This window comes from Atractosteus spatula, assembly GCF_055471065.1.
Source record: "Atractosteus spatula isolate fAtrSpa1 chromosome 10 unlocalized genomic scaffold, fAtrSpa1.hap1 SUPER_10_unloc_1, whole genome shotgun sequence".
NCBI lineage: Eukaryota > Metazoa > Chordata > Actinopteri > Semionotiformes > Lepisosteidae > Atractosteus > Atractosteus spatula.
Window position 1 is genome coordinate 132,501 of NW_028296612.1, and position 10,000 is coordinate 142,500.

The window sequence follows — 10,000 nt, forward strand, 5'->3', positions numbered from 1 at the left end:
AAAAACGCAAGGGAAAAAAAGCAGCGTCGTAAAAGAGGTGACGGAGCTGTCCTCTCTATAAGAAGGGTGCCAGCGAGCCTTGCTCTCGCTTACGGCCACACCCCCTTGAGCACGCCTGATCTCGTCTGATCTTGGAAGCTAAACAGGGATGGGCCTGGTTAGTACTTGGATGGGAGTCCACCTGGGAATACCAGGTGCTGTAAGCTTTTAAGCGCAGGAGGTGCCCTATCCCCGCTCGCTCGCTCATTCCCCTGTTCACACGTGCAGTGCGGCCTGTCCGTCTGTTTATTTGTGAGCTTTGGCGAGACACGGGTGCTTGTGTATTAGCGTGAGCGTTTTTTATTCTGATCATGAACAGTTTTACAAGTCCGCAAAGGATCGAGAAAAGGTTTATCGCCAGCTGAAAAGAGACACAGCGCTTCGGCTGTGGAGACTTGTTCGGCTGGCGTTCGGGGAGTCGCGTTTTTCAGAATTGTATTGAGATCGTTTTCCACAGAGCTCAGATGTCAAAGCACAGCAGCAGCTCTGCACAGCGATCCTCTATAGCGCCCTTTCTCCCGCAGCTCCATCCTCATTGGAAGGAAGCAAGAGTGAAAGGCTGAAGTGAAATAGAGCGGGGACGAAGGCAGTGAAGAGAGCGTGGGAAGAAGAGAAAAACGCAAGGGAAAAAAAGCACCGTCGTAAAAGAGGTGACGGAGCTGTCCTCTCTATAAGAAGCGTGCCAGCGAGCCTTGCTCTCGCTTACGGCCACACCCCCTTGAGCACACCTGATCTTGTCTGATCTCGGAAGCTAAACAGGGATGGGCCTGGTTAGTACTTGGATGGGAGACCGCCTGGGAATCCCAGGTGCTGTAAGCTTTTAAGCGCAGGAGGCGCCCTATCCCCGCTCGCTCGCTCATTCCCCTGTTCACACGTGCAGTGCGGCCTGTCCGTCTGTTTATTTGTGAGCTTTGGCGAGTCACGGGTGCTTGTGTATTAGCGTGAGCGTTTTTTATTCTGATCATGAACAGTTTTACAAGTCCGCAAAGGATCGAGGAAAGGTTTATCGCCAGCTGAAAAGAGACACAGCGCTGCGGCTGTGGAGACTTGTTCGGCTGGCATTCGGGGAGTCGCGTTTTTCAGAATTGTATTGAGATCGTTTTCCACAGAGCTCAGATGTCAAAGCACAGCAGCAGCTCTGCACAGCGATCCTCTATAGCGCCCTTTCTCCCGCAGCTCCGTCCTCATTGGAAGGAAGCAAGAGTGAAAGGCTGAAGTGAAATAGAGCGGGGACGAAGGCAGTGAAGAGAGAGAACGTGGGAAGAAGAGAAAAACGCAAGGGAAAAAAAGCAGCGTCGTAAAAGAGGTGACGGAGCTGTCCTCTCTATAAGAAGGGTGCCAGCGAGCCTTGCTCTCGCTTACGGCCACACCCCCTTGAGCACGCCTGATCTCGTCTGATCTCGGAAGCTAAACAGGGATGGGCCTGGTTAGTACTTGGATGGGAGACTGCCTGTGAATACCAGGTGCTGTAAGCTATTAAGCGCAGGAGGCGCCCTATCCCCGCTCGCTCGCTCATTCCCCTGTTCACACATGCAGTGCGGCTTGTCCGTCTGTTTATTTGTCAGCTTTGGCGAGACACGGGTGCTTGTGTATTAGCGTGAGCGTTTTTTATTCTGATCATGAACAGTTTTACAAGTCCGCAAAGGATCGAGGAAAGGTTTATCGCCAGCTGAAAAGAGACACAGCGCTTCGGCTGTGGAGACTTGTTCGGCTGGCGTTCGGGGAGTCGCGTTTTTCAGAATTGTATTGAGATCGTTTTCCACAGAGCTCAGATGTCAAAGCACAGCAGCAGCTCTCCACAGCGATCCTCTATAGCGCCCTTTCTCCCGCAGCTCCGTCCTCATTGGAAGGAAGCAAGAGTGAAAGGCTGAAGTGAAATAGAGCGGGGACGAAGGCAGTGAAGAGAGAGAACGTGGGAAGAAGGGAAAAACGCAAGGGAAAAAAAGCAGCGTCGTAAAAGAGGTGACGGAGCTGTCCTCTCTATAAGAAGGGTGCCAGCGAGCTTTGCTCTCGCTTACGGCCACACCCCCTTGAGCACGCCTGATCTCGTCTGATCTCGGAAGCTAAACAGGGATGGGCCTGGTTAGTACTTGGATGGGAGACCGCCTGGGAATCCCAGGTGCTGTAAGCTTTTAAGCGCAGGAGGTGCCCTATCCCCGCTCGCTCGCTCATTCCCCTGTTCACACGTGCAGTGCGGCCTGTCCGTCTGTTTATTTGTGAGCTTTGGCGAGTCACGGGTGCTTGTGTATTAGCGTGAGCGTTTTTTATTCTGATCATGAACAGTTTTACAAGTCCGCAAAGGATCGAGGAAAGGTTTATCGCCAGCTGAAAAGAGACACAGCGCTGCGGCTGTGGAGACTTGTTCGGCTGGCATTCGGGGAGTCGCGTTTTTCAGAATTGTATTGAGATCGTTTTCCACAGAGCTCAGATGTCAAAGCACAGCAGCAGCTCTCCACAGCGATCCTCTATAGCGCCCTTTCTCCCGCAGCTCCGTCCTCATTGGAAGGAAGCAAGAGTGAAAGGCTGAAGTGAAATAGAGCGGGGACGAAGGCAGTGAAGAGAGAGAACGTGGGAAGAAGAGAAAAACGCAAGGGAAAAAAAGCAGCGTCGTAAAAGAGGTGACGGAGCTGTCCTCTCTATAAGAAGGGTGCCAGCGAGCCTTGCTCTCGCTTACGGCCACACCCCCTTGAGCACGCCTGATCTCGTCTGATCTCGGAAGCTAAACAGGGATGGGCCTGGTTAGTACTTGGATGGGAGACTGCCTGTGAATACCAGGTGCTGTAAGCTATTAAGCGCAGGAGGCGCCCTATCCCCGCTCGCTCGCTCATTCCCCTGTTCACACATGCAGTGCGGCTTGTCCGTCTGTTTATTTGTCAGCTTTGGCGAGACACGGGTGCTTGTGTATTAGCGTGAGCGTTTTTTATTCTGATCATGAACAGTTTTACAAGTCCGCAAAGGATCGAGGAAAGGTTTATCGCCAGCTGAAAAGAGACACAGCGCTTCGGCTGTGGAGACTTGTTCGGCTGGCGTTCGGGGAGTCGCGTTTTTCAGAATTGTATTGAGATCGTTTTCCACAGAGCTCAGATGTCAAAGCACAGCAGCAGCTCTCCACAGCGATCCTCTATAGCGCCCTTTCTCCCGCAGCTCCGTCCTCATTGGAAGGAAGCAAGAGTGAAAGGCTGAAGTGAAATAGAGCGGGGACGAAGGCAGTGAAGAGAGAGAACGTGGGAAGAAGGGAAAAACGCAAGGGAAAAAAAGCAGCGTCGTAAAAGAGGTGACGGAGCTGTCCTCTCTATAAGAAGGGTGCCAGCAAGCTTTGCTCTCGCTTACGGCCACACCCCCTTGAGCACGCCTGATCTCGTCTGATCTCAGAAGCTAAACAGGGATGGGCCTGGTTAGTACTTGGATGGGAGACCGCCTGAGAATACCAGGTGCTGTAAGCTTTTAAGCGCAGGAGGCGCCCTATCCCCGCTCGCTCGCTCATTCCCCTGTTCACACGTGCAGTGCGGCTTGTCCGTCTGTTTATTTGTGAGCTTTGGCGAGACACGGGTGCTTGTGTATTAGCGTGAGCGTTTTTTATTCTGATCATGAACAGTTTTACAAGTCCGCAAAGGATCGAGGAAAGGTTTATCGCCAGCTGAAAAGAGACACAGCGCTTCGGCTGTGGAGACTTGTTCGGCTGGCGTTCGGGGAGTCGCGTTTTTCAGAATTGTATTGAGATCGTTTTCCACAGAGCTCAGATGTCAAAGCACAGCAGCAGCTCTGCACAGCGATCCTCTATAGCGCCCTTTCTCCCGCAGCTCCGTCCTCATTGGAAGGAAGCAAGAGTGAAAGGCTGAAGTGAAATAGAGCGGGGACGAAGGCAGTGAAGAGAGAGAACGTGGGAAGAAGAGAAAAACGCAGGGGAAAAAAAGCAGCGTCGTAAAAGAGGTGACGGAGCTGTCCTCTCTATAAGAAGGGTGCCAGCGAGCCTTGCTCTCGCTTATGGCCACACCCCCTTGGGCACACCTGATCTTGTCTGATCTTGGAAGCTAAACAGGGATGGGCCTCGTTAGTACTTGGATGGGAGACCGCCTGGGAATACCAGGTGCTGTAACCTTTTAAGCGCAGGAGGCGCCCTATCCCCGCTCGCTCGCTCATTCCCCTGTTCACACGTGCAGTGCGGCTTGTCCGTCTGTTTATTTGTCAGCTTTGGCGAGACACGGGTGCTTGTGTATTAGCGTGAGCGTTTTTTATTCTGATCATGAACAGTTTTACAAGTCCGCAAAGGATCGAGGAAATGTTTATCGCCAGCTGAAAAGAGACACAGCGCTTCGGCTGTGGAGACTTGTTCGGCTGGCGTTCGGGGAGTCGCGTTTTTCAGAATTGTATTGAGATCGTTTTCCACAGAGCTCAGATGTCAAAGCACAGCAGCAGCTCTGCACAGCGATCCTCTATAGCGCCCTTTCTCCCGCAGCTCCGTCCTCATTGGAAGGAAGCAAGAGTGAAAGGCTGAAGTGAAATAGAGCGGGGACGAAGGCAGTGAAGAGAGAGAACGTGGGAAGAAGGGAAAAACGCAAGGGAAAAAAAGCAGCGTCGTAAAAGAGGTGACGGAGCTGTCCTCTCTATAAGAAGGGTGCCAGCGAGCTTTGCTCTCGCTTACGGCCACACCCCCTTGAGCACGCCTGATCTCGTCTGATCTCGGAAGCTAAACAGGGATGGGCCTGGTTAGTACTTGGATGGGAGACCGCCTGGGAATCCCAGGTGCTGTAAGCTTTTAAGCGCAGGAGGTGCCCTATCCCCGCTCGCTCGCTCATTCCCCTGTTCACACGTGCAGTGCGGCCTGTCCGTCTGTTTATTTGTGAGCTTTGGCGAGTCACGGGTGCTTGTGTATTAGCGTGAGCGTTTTTTATTCTGATCATGAACAGTTTTACAAGTCTGCAAAGGATCGAGGAAAGGTTTATCGCCAGCTGAAAAGAGACACAGCGCTGCGGCTGTGGAGACTTGTTCGGCTGGCGTTCGGGGAGTCGCGTTTTTCAGAATTGTATTGAGATCGTTTTCCACAGAGCTCAGATGTCAAAGCACAGCAGCAGCTCTGCACAGCGATCCTCTATAGCGCCCTTTCTCCCGCAGCTCCGTCCTCATTGGAAGGAAGCAAGAGTGAAAGGCTGAAGTGAAATAGAGCGGGGACGAAGGCAGTGAAGAGAGAGAACGTGGGAAGAAGAGAAAAACGCAAGGGAAAAAAAGCAGCGTCGTAAAAGAGGTGACGGAGCTGTCCTCTCTATAAGAAGGGTGCCAGCGAGCCTTGCTCTCGCTTACGGCCACACCCCCTTGAGCACACCTGATCTCGTCTGATCTTGGAAGCTAAACAGGGATGGGCCTGGTTAGTACTTGGATGGGAGACCGCCTGGGAATCCCAGGTGCTGTAAGCTTTTAAGCGCAGGAGGCGCCCTATCCCCGCTCGCTCGCTCATTCCCCTGTTCACACATGCAGTGCGGCTTGTCCGTCTGTTTATTTGTCAGGTTTGGCGAGACACGGGTGCTTGTGTATTAGCGTGAGCGTTTTTTATTCTGATCATGAACAGTTTTACAAGTCCGCAAAGGATCGAGGAAAGGTTTATCGCCAGCTGAAAAGAGACACAGCGCTTCGGCTGTGGAGACTTGTTCGGCTTGCGTTCGGGGAGTCGCGTTTTTCAGAATTGTATTGAGATCGTTTTCCACAGAGCTCAGATGTCAAAGCACAGCAGCAGCTCTCCACAGCGATCCTCTATAGCGCCCTTTCTCCCGCAGCTCCGTCCTCATTGGAAGGAAGCAAGAGTGAAAGGCTGAAGTGAAATAGAGCGGGGACGAAGGCAGTGAAGAGAGAGAACGTGGGAAGAAGGGAAAAACGCAAGGGAAAAAAAGCAGCGTCGTAAAAGAGGTGACGGAGCTGTCCTCTCTATAAGAAGGGTGCCAGCGAGCTTTGCTCTCGCTTACGGCCACACCCCCTTGAGCACGCCTGATCTCGTCTGATCTCGGAAGCTAAACAGGGATGGGCCTGGTTAGTACTTGGATGGGAGACCGCCTGGGAATCCCAGGTGCTGTAAGCTTTTAAGCGCAGGAGGTGCCCTATCCCCGCTCGCTCGCTCATTCCCCTGTTCACACGTGCAGTGCGGCCTGTCCGTCTGTTTATTTGTGAGCTTTGGCGAGTCACGGGTGCTTGTGTATTAGCGTGAGCGTTTTTTATTCTGATCATGAACAGTTTTACAAGTCCGCAAAGGATCGAGGAAAGGTTTATCGCCAGCTGAAAAGAGACACAGCGCTGCGGCTGTGGAGACTTGTTCGGCTGGCATTCGGGGAGTCGCGTTTTTCAGAATTGTATTGAGATCGTTTTCCACAGAGCTCAGATGTCAAAGCACAGCAGCAGCTCTCCACAGCGATCCTCTATAGCGCCCTTTCTCCCGCAGCTCCGTCCTCATTGGAAGGAAGCAAGAGTGAAAGGCTGAAGTGAAATAGAGCGGGGACGAAGGCAGTGAAGAGAGAGAACGTGGGAAGAAGAGAAAAACGCAAGGGAAAAAAAGCAGCGTCGTAAAAGAGGTGACGGAGCTGTCCTCTCTATAAGAAGGGTGCCAGCGAGCCTTGCTCTCGCTTATGGCCACACCCCCTTGGGCACACCTGATCTCGTCTGATCTCGGAAGCTAAACAGGGATGGGCCTGGTTAGTACTTGGATGGGAGACCGCCTGGGAATACCAGGTGCTGTAACCTTTTAAGCGCAGGAGGCGCCCTATCCCCGCTCGCTCGCTCATTCCCCTGTTCACACGTGCAGTGCGGCTTGTCCGTCTGTTTATTTGTCAGCTTTGGCGAGACACGGGTGCTTGTGTATTAGCGTGAGCGTTTTTTATTCTGATCATGAACAGTTTTACAAGTCCGCAAAGGATCGAGGAAATGTTTATCGCCAGCTGAAAAGAGACACAGCGCTTCGGCTGTGGAGACTTGTTCGGCTGGCGTTCGGGGAGTCGCGTTTTTCAGAATTGTATTGAGATCGTTTTCCACAGAGCTCAGATGTCAAAGCACAGCAGCAGCTCTGCACAGCGATCCTCTATAGCGCCCTTTCTCCCGCAGCTCCGTCCTCATTGGAAGGAAGCAAGAGTGAAAGGCTGAAGTGAAATAGAGCGGGGACGAAGGCAGTGAAGAGAGAGAACGTGGGAAGAAGAGAAAAACGCAAGGGAAAAAAAGCAGCGTCGTAAAAGAGGTGACGGAGCTGTCCTCTCTATAAGAAGGGTGCCAGCGAGCCTTGCTCTCGCTTACGGCCACACCCCCTTGAGCACACCTGATCTCGTCTGATCTTGGAAGCTAAACAGGGATGGGCCTGGTTAGTACTTGGATGGGAGACCGCCTGGGAATCCCAGGTGCTGTAAGCTTTTAAGCGCAGGAGGCGCCCTATCCCCGCTCGCTCGCTCATTCCCCTGTTCACACGTGCAGTGCGGCCTGTACGTCTGTTTATTTGTGAGCTTTGGCGAGTCACGGGTGCTTGTGTATTAGCGTGAGCGTTTTTTATTCTGATCATGAACAGTTTTACAAGTCCGCAAAGGATCGAGGAAAGGTTTATCGCCAGCTGAAAAGAGACACAGCGCTTCGGCTGTGGAGACTTGTTCGGCTGGCGTTCGGGGAGTCGCGTTTTTCAGAATTGTATTGAGATCATTTTCCACAGAGCTCAGATGTCAAAGCACAGCAGCAGCTCTCCACAGCGATCCTCTATAGCGCCCTTTCTCCCGCAGCTCCGTCCTCATTGGAAGGAAGCAAGAGTGAAAGGCTGAAGTGAAATAGAGCGGGGACGAAGGCAGTGAAGAGAGAGAACGTGGGAAGAAGAGAAAAACGCAAGGGAAAAAAAGCAGCGTCGTAAAAGAGGTGACGGAGCTGTCCTCTCTATAAGAAGGGTGCCAGCGAGCCTTGCTCTCGCTTACGGCCACACCCCCTTGAGCACGCCTGATCTCGTCTGATCTCGGAAGCTAAACAGGGATGGGCCTGGTTAGTACTTGGATGGGAGACTGCCTGTGAATACCAGGTGCTGTAAGCTATTAAGCGCAGGAGGCGCCCTATCCCCGCTCGCTCGCTCATTCCCCTGTTCACACATGCAGTGCGGCTTGTCCGTCTGTTTATTTGTCAGCTTTGGCGAGACACGGGTGCTTGTGTATTAGCGTGAGCGTTTTTTATTCTGATCATGAACAGTTTTACAAGTCCGCAAAGGATCGAGGAAAGGTTTATCGCCAGCTGAAAAGAGACACAGCGCTTCGGCTGTGGAGACTTGTTCGGCTGGCGTTCGGGGAGTCGCGTTTTTCAGAATTGTATTGAGATCGTTTTCCACAGAGCTCAGATGTCAAAGCACAGCAGCAGCTCTCCACAGCGATCCTCTATAGCGCCCTTTCTCCCGCAGCTCCGTCCTCATTGGAAGGAAGCAAGAGTGAAAGGCTGAAGTGAAATAGAGCGGGGACGAAGGCAGTGAAGAGAGAGAACGTGGGAAGAAGGGAAAAACGCAAGGGAAAAAAAGCAGCGTCGTAAAAGAGGTGACGGAGCTGTCCTCTCTATAAGAAGGGTGCCAGCAAGCTTTGCTCTCGCTTACGGCCACACCCCCTTGAGCACGCCTGATCTCGTCTGATCTCAGAAGCTAAACAGGGATGGGCCTGGTTAGTACTTGGATGGGAGACCGCCTGAGAATACCAGGTGCTGTAAGCTTTTAAGCGCAGGAGGCGCCCTATCCCCGCTCGCTCGCTCATTCCCCTGTTCACACGTGCAGTGCGGCTTGTCCGTCTGTTTATTTGTGAGCTTTGGCGAGACACGGGTGCTTGTGTATTAGCGTGAGCGTTTTTTATTCTGATCATGAACAGTTTTACAAGTCCGCAAAGGATCGAGGAAAGGTTTATCGCCAGCTGAAAAGAGACACAGCGCTTCGGCTGTGGAGACTTGTTCGGCTGGCGTTCGGGGAGTCGCGTTTTTCAGAATTGTATTGAGATCGTTTTCCACAGAGCTCAGATGTCAAAGCACAGCAGCAGCTCTGCACAGCGATCCTCTATAGCGCCCTTTCTCCCGCAGCTCCGTCCTCATTGGAAGGAAGCAAGAGTGAAAGGCTGAAGTGAAATAGAGCGGGGACGAAGGCAGTGAAGAGAGAGAACGTGGGAAGAAGAGAAAAACGCAGGGGAAAAAAAGCAGCGTCGTAAAAGAGGTGACGGAGCTGTCCTCTCTATAAGAAGGGTGCCAGCGAGCCTTGCTCTCGCTTATGGCCACACCCCCTTGGGCACACCTGATCTTGTCTGATCTTGGAAGCTAAACAGGGATGGGCCTCGTTAGTACTTGGATGGGAGACCGCCTGGGAATACCAGGTGCTGTAACCTTTTAAGCGCAGGAGGCGCCCTATCCCCGCTCGCTCGCTCATTCCCCTGTTCACACGTGCAGTGCGGCTTGTCCGTCTGTTTATTTGTCAGCTTTGGCGAGACACGGGTGCTTGTGTATTAGCGTGAGCGTTTTTTATTCTGATCATGAACAGTTTTACAAGTCCGCAAAGGATCGAGGAAATGTTTATCGCCAGCTGAAAAGAGACACAGCGCTTCGGCTGTGGAGACTTGTTCGGCTGGCGTTCGGGGAGTCGCGTTTTTCAGAATTGTATTGAGATCGTTTTCCACAGAGCTCAGATGTCAAAGCACAGCAGCAGCTCTGCACAGCGATCCTCTATAGCGCCCTTTCTCCCGCAGCTCCGTCCTCATTGGAAGGAAGCAAGAGTGAAAGGCTGAAGTGAAATAGAGCGGGGACGAAGGCAGTGAAGAGAGAGAACGTGGGAAGAAGGGAAAAACGCAAGGGAAAAAAAGCAGCGTCGTAAAAGAGGTGACGGAGCTGTCCTCTCTATAAGAAGGGTGCCAGCGAGCTTTGCTCTCGCTTACGGCCACACCCCCTTGAGCACGCCTGATCTCGTCTGATCTCGGAAGCTAAACAGGGATGGGCCTGGTTAGTA

The 10,000-nt window shown here is 52.5% G+C and overlaps 8 non-coding genes and 8 pseudogenes across 8 annotated transcripts in view; all 16 read left to right on the top strand.

Annotated features, from left to right (window-relative positions):
• Nucleotides 1-87: 87 nt before the first annotated feature.
• Nucleotides 88-206, top strand: LOC148813220 (5S ribosomal RNA; annotated as a pseudogene).
• Nucleotides 207-739: 533 nt separating this feature from the next.
• LOC148813221 (5S ribosomal RNA) lies at nt 740-858 on the top strand (annotated as a pseudogene).
• A 537-nt stretch (nt 859-1,395) lies between these two features.
• Nucleotides 1,396-1,514, top strand: LOC148813222 (5S ribosomal RNA; annotated as a pseudogene).
• Nucleotides 1,515-2,051: 537 nt separating this feature from the next.
• On the top strand, nt 2,052-2,170 carry LOC148813223 (5S ribosomal RNA). Its single transcript, XR_016086261.1, has one exon. It is a non-coding gene; the product is annotated as a 5S ribosomal RNA (ribosomal RNA).
• A 537-nt stretch (nt 2,171-2,707) lies between these two features.
• Nucleotides 2,708-2,826, top strand: LOC148813224 (5S ribosomal RNA; annotated as a pseudogene).
• Nucleotides 2,827-3,363: 537 nt separating this feature from the next.
• On the top strand, nt 3,364-3,482 carry LOC148813225 (5S ribosomal RNA). Its single transcript, XR_016086275.1, has one exon. It is a non-coding gene; the product is annotated as a 5S ribosomal RNA (ribosomal RNA).
• Nucleotides 3,483-4,019: 537 nt separating this feature from the next.
• On the top strand, nt 4,020-4,138 carry LOC148813226 (5S ribosomal RNA; annotated as a pseudogene).
• Nucleotides 4,139-4,675: 537 nt separating this feature from the next.
• Nucleotides 4,676-4,794, top strand: LOC148813227 (5S ribosomal RNA). The gene has a single exon (XR_016086262.1). It is a non-coding gene; the product is annotated as a 5S ribosomal RNA (ribosomal RNA).
• Nucleotides 4,795-5,331: 537 nt separating this feature from the next.
• LOC148813228 (5S ribosomal RNA) lies at nt 5,332-5,450 on the top strand. Its single transcript, XR_016086271.1, has one exon. It is a non-coding gene; the product is annotated as a 5S ribosomal RNA (ribosomal RNA).
• Nucleotides 5,451-5,987: 537 nt separating this feature from the next.
• On the top strand, nt 5,988-6,106 carry LOC148813229 (5S ribosomal RNA). The gene has a single exon (XR_016086263.1). It is a non-coding gene; the product is annotated as a 5S ribosomal RNA (ribosomal RNA).
• A 537-nt stretch (nt 6,107-6,643) lies between these two features.
• LOC148813230 (5S ribosomal RNA) lies at nt 6,644-6,762 on the top strand (annotated as a pseudogene).
• A 537-nt stretch (nt 6,763-7,299) lies between these two features.
• On the top strand, nt 7,300-7,418 carry LOC148813231 (5S ribosomal RNA). Its single transcript, XR_016086272.1, has one exon. It is a non-coding gene; the product is annotated as a 5S ribosomal RNA (ribosomal RNA).
• A 537-nt stretch (nt 7,419-7,955) lies between these two features.
• On the top strand, nt 7,956-8,074 carry LOC148813232 (5S ribosomal RNA; annotated as a pseudogene).
• A 537-nt stretch (nt 8,075-8,611) lies between these two features.
• On the top strand, nt 8,612-8,730 carry LOC148813233 (5S ribosomal RNA). Its single transcript, XR_016086276.1, has one exon. It is a non-coding gene; the product is annotated as a 5S ribosomal RNA (ribosomal RNA).
• Nucleotides 8,731-9,267: 537 nt separating this feature from the next.
• On the top strand, nt 9,268-9,386 carry LOC148813234 (5S ribosomal RNA; annotated as a pseudogene).
• A 537-nt stretch (nt 9,387-9,923) lies between these two features.
• LOC148813235 (5S ribosomal RNA) overlaps nt 9,924-10,000 on the top strand; it is a 119-nt gene continuing 42 nt past the window's right edge. The window contains exon 1 of the ribosomal RNA XR_016086264.1: nt 9,924-10,000. This exon is cut by the window's right edge and continues 42 nt beyond it. This is a non-coding gene — a ribosomal RNA (5S ribosomal RNA).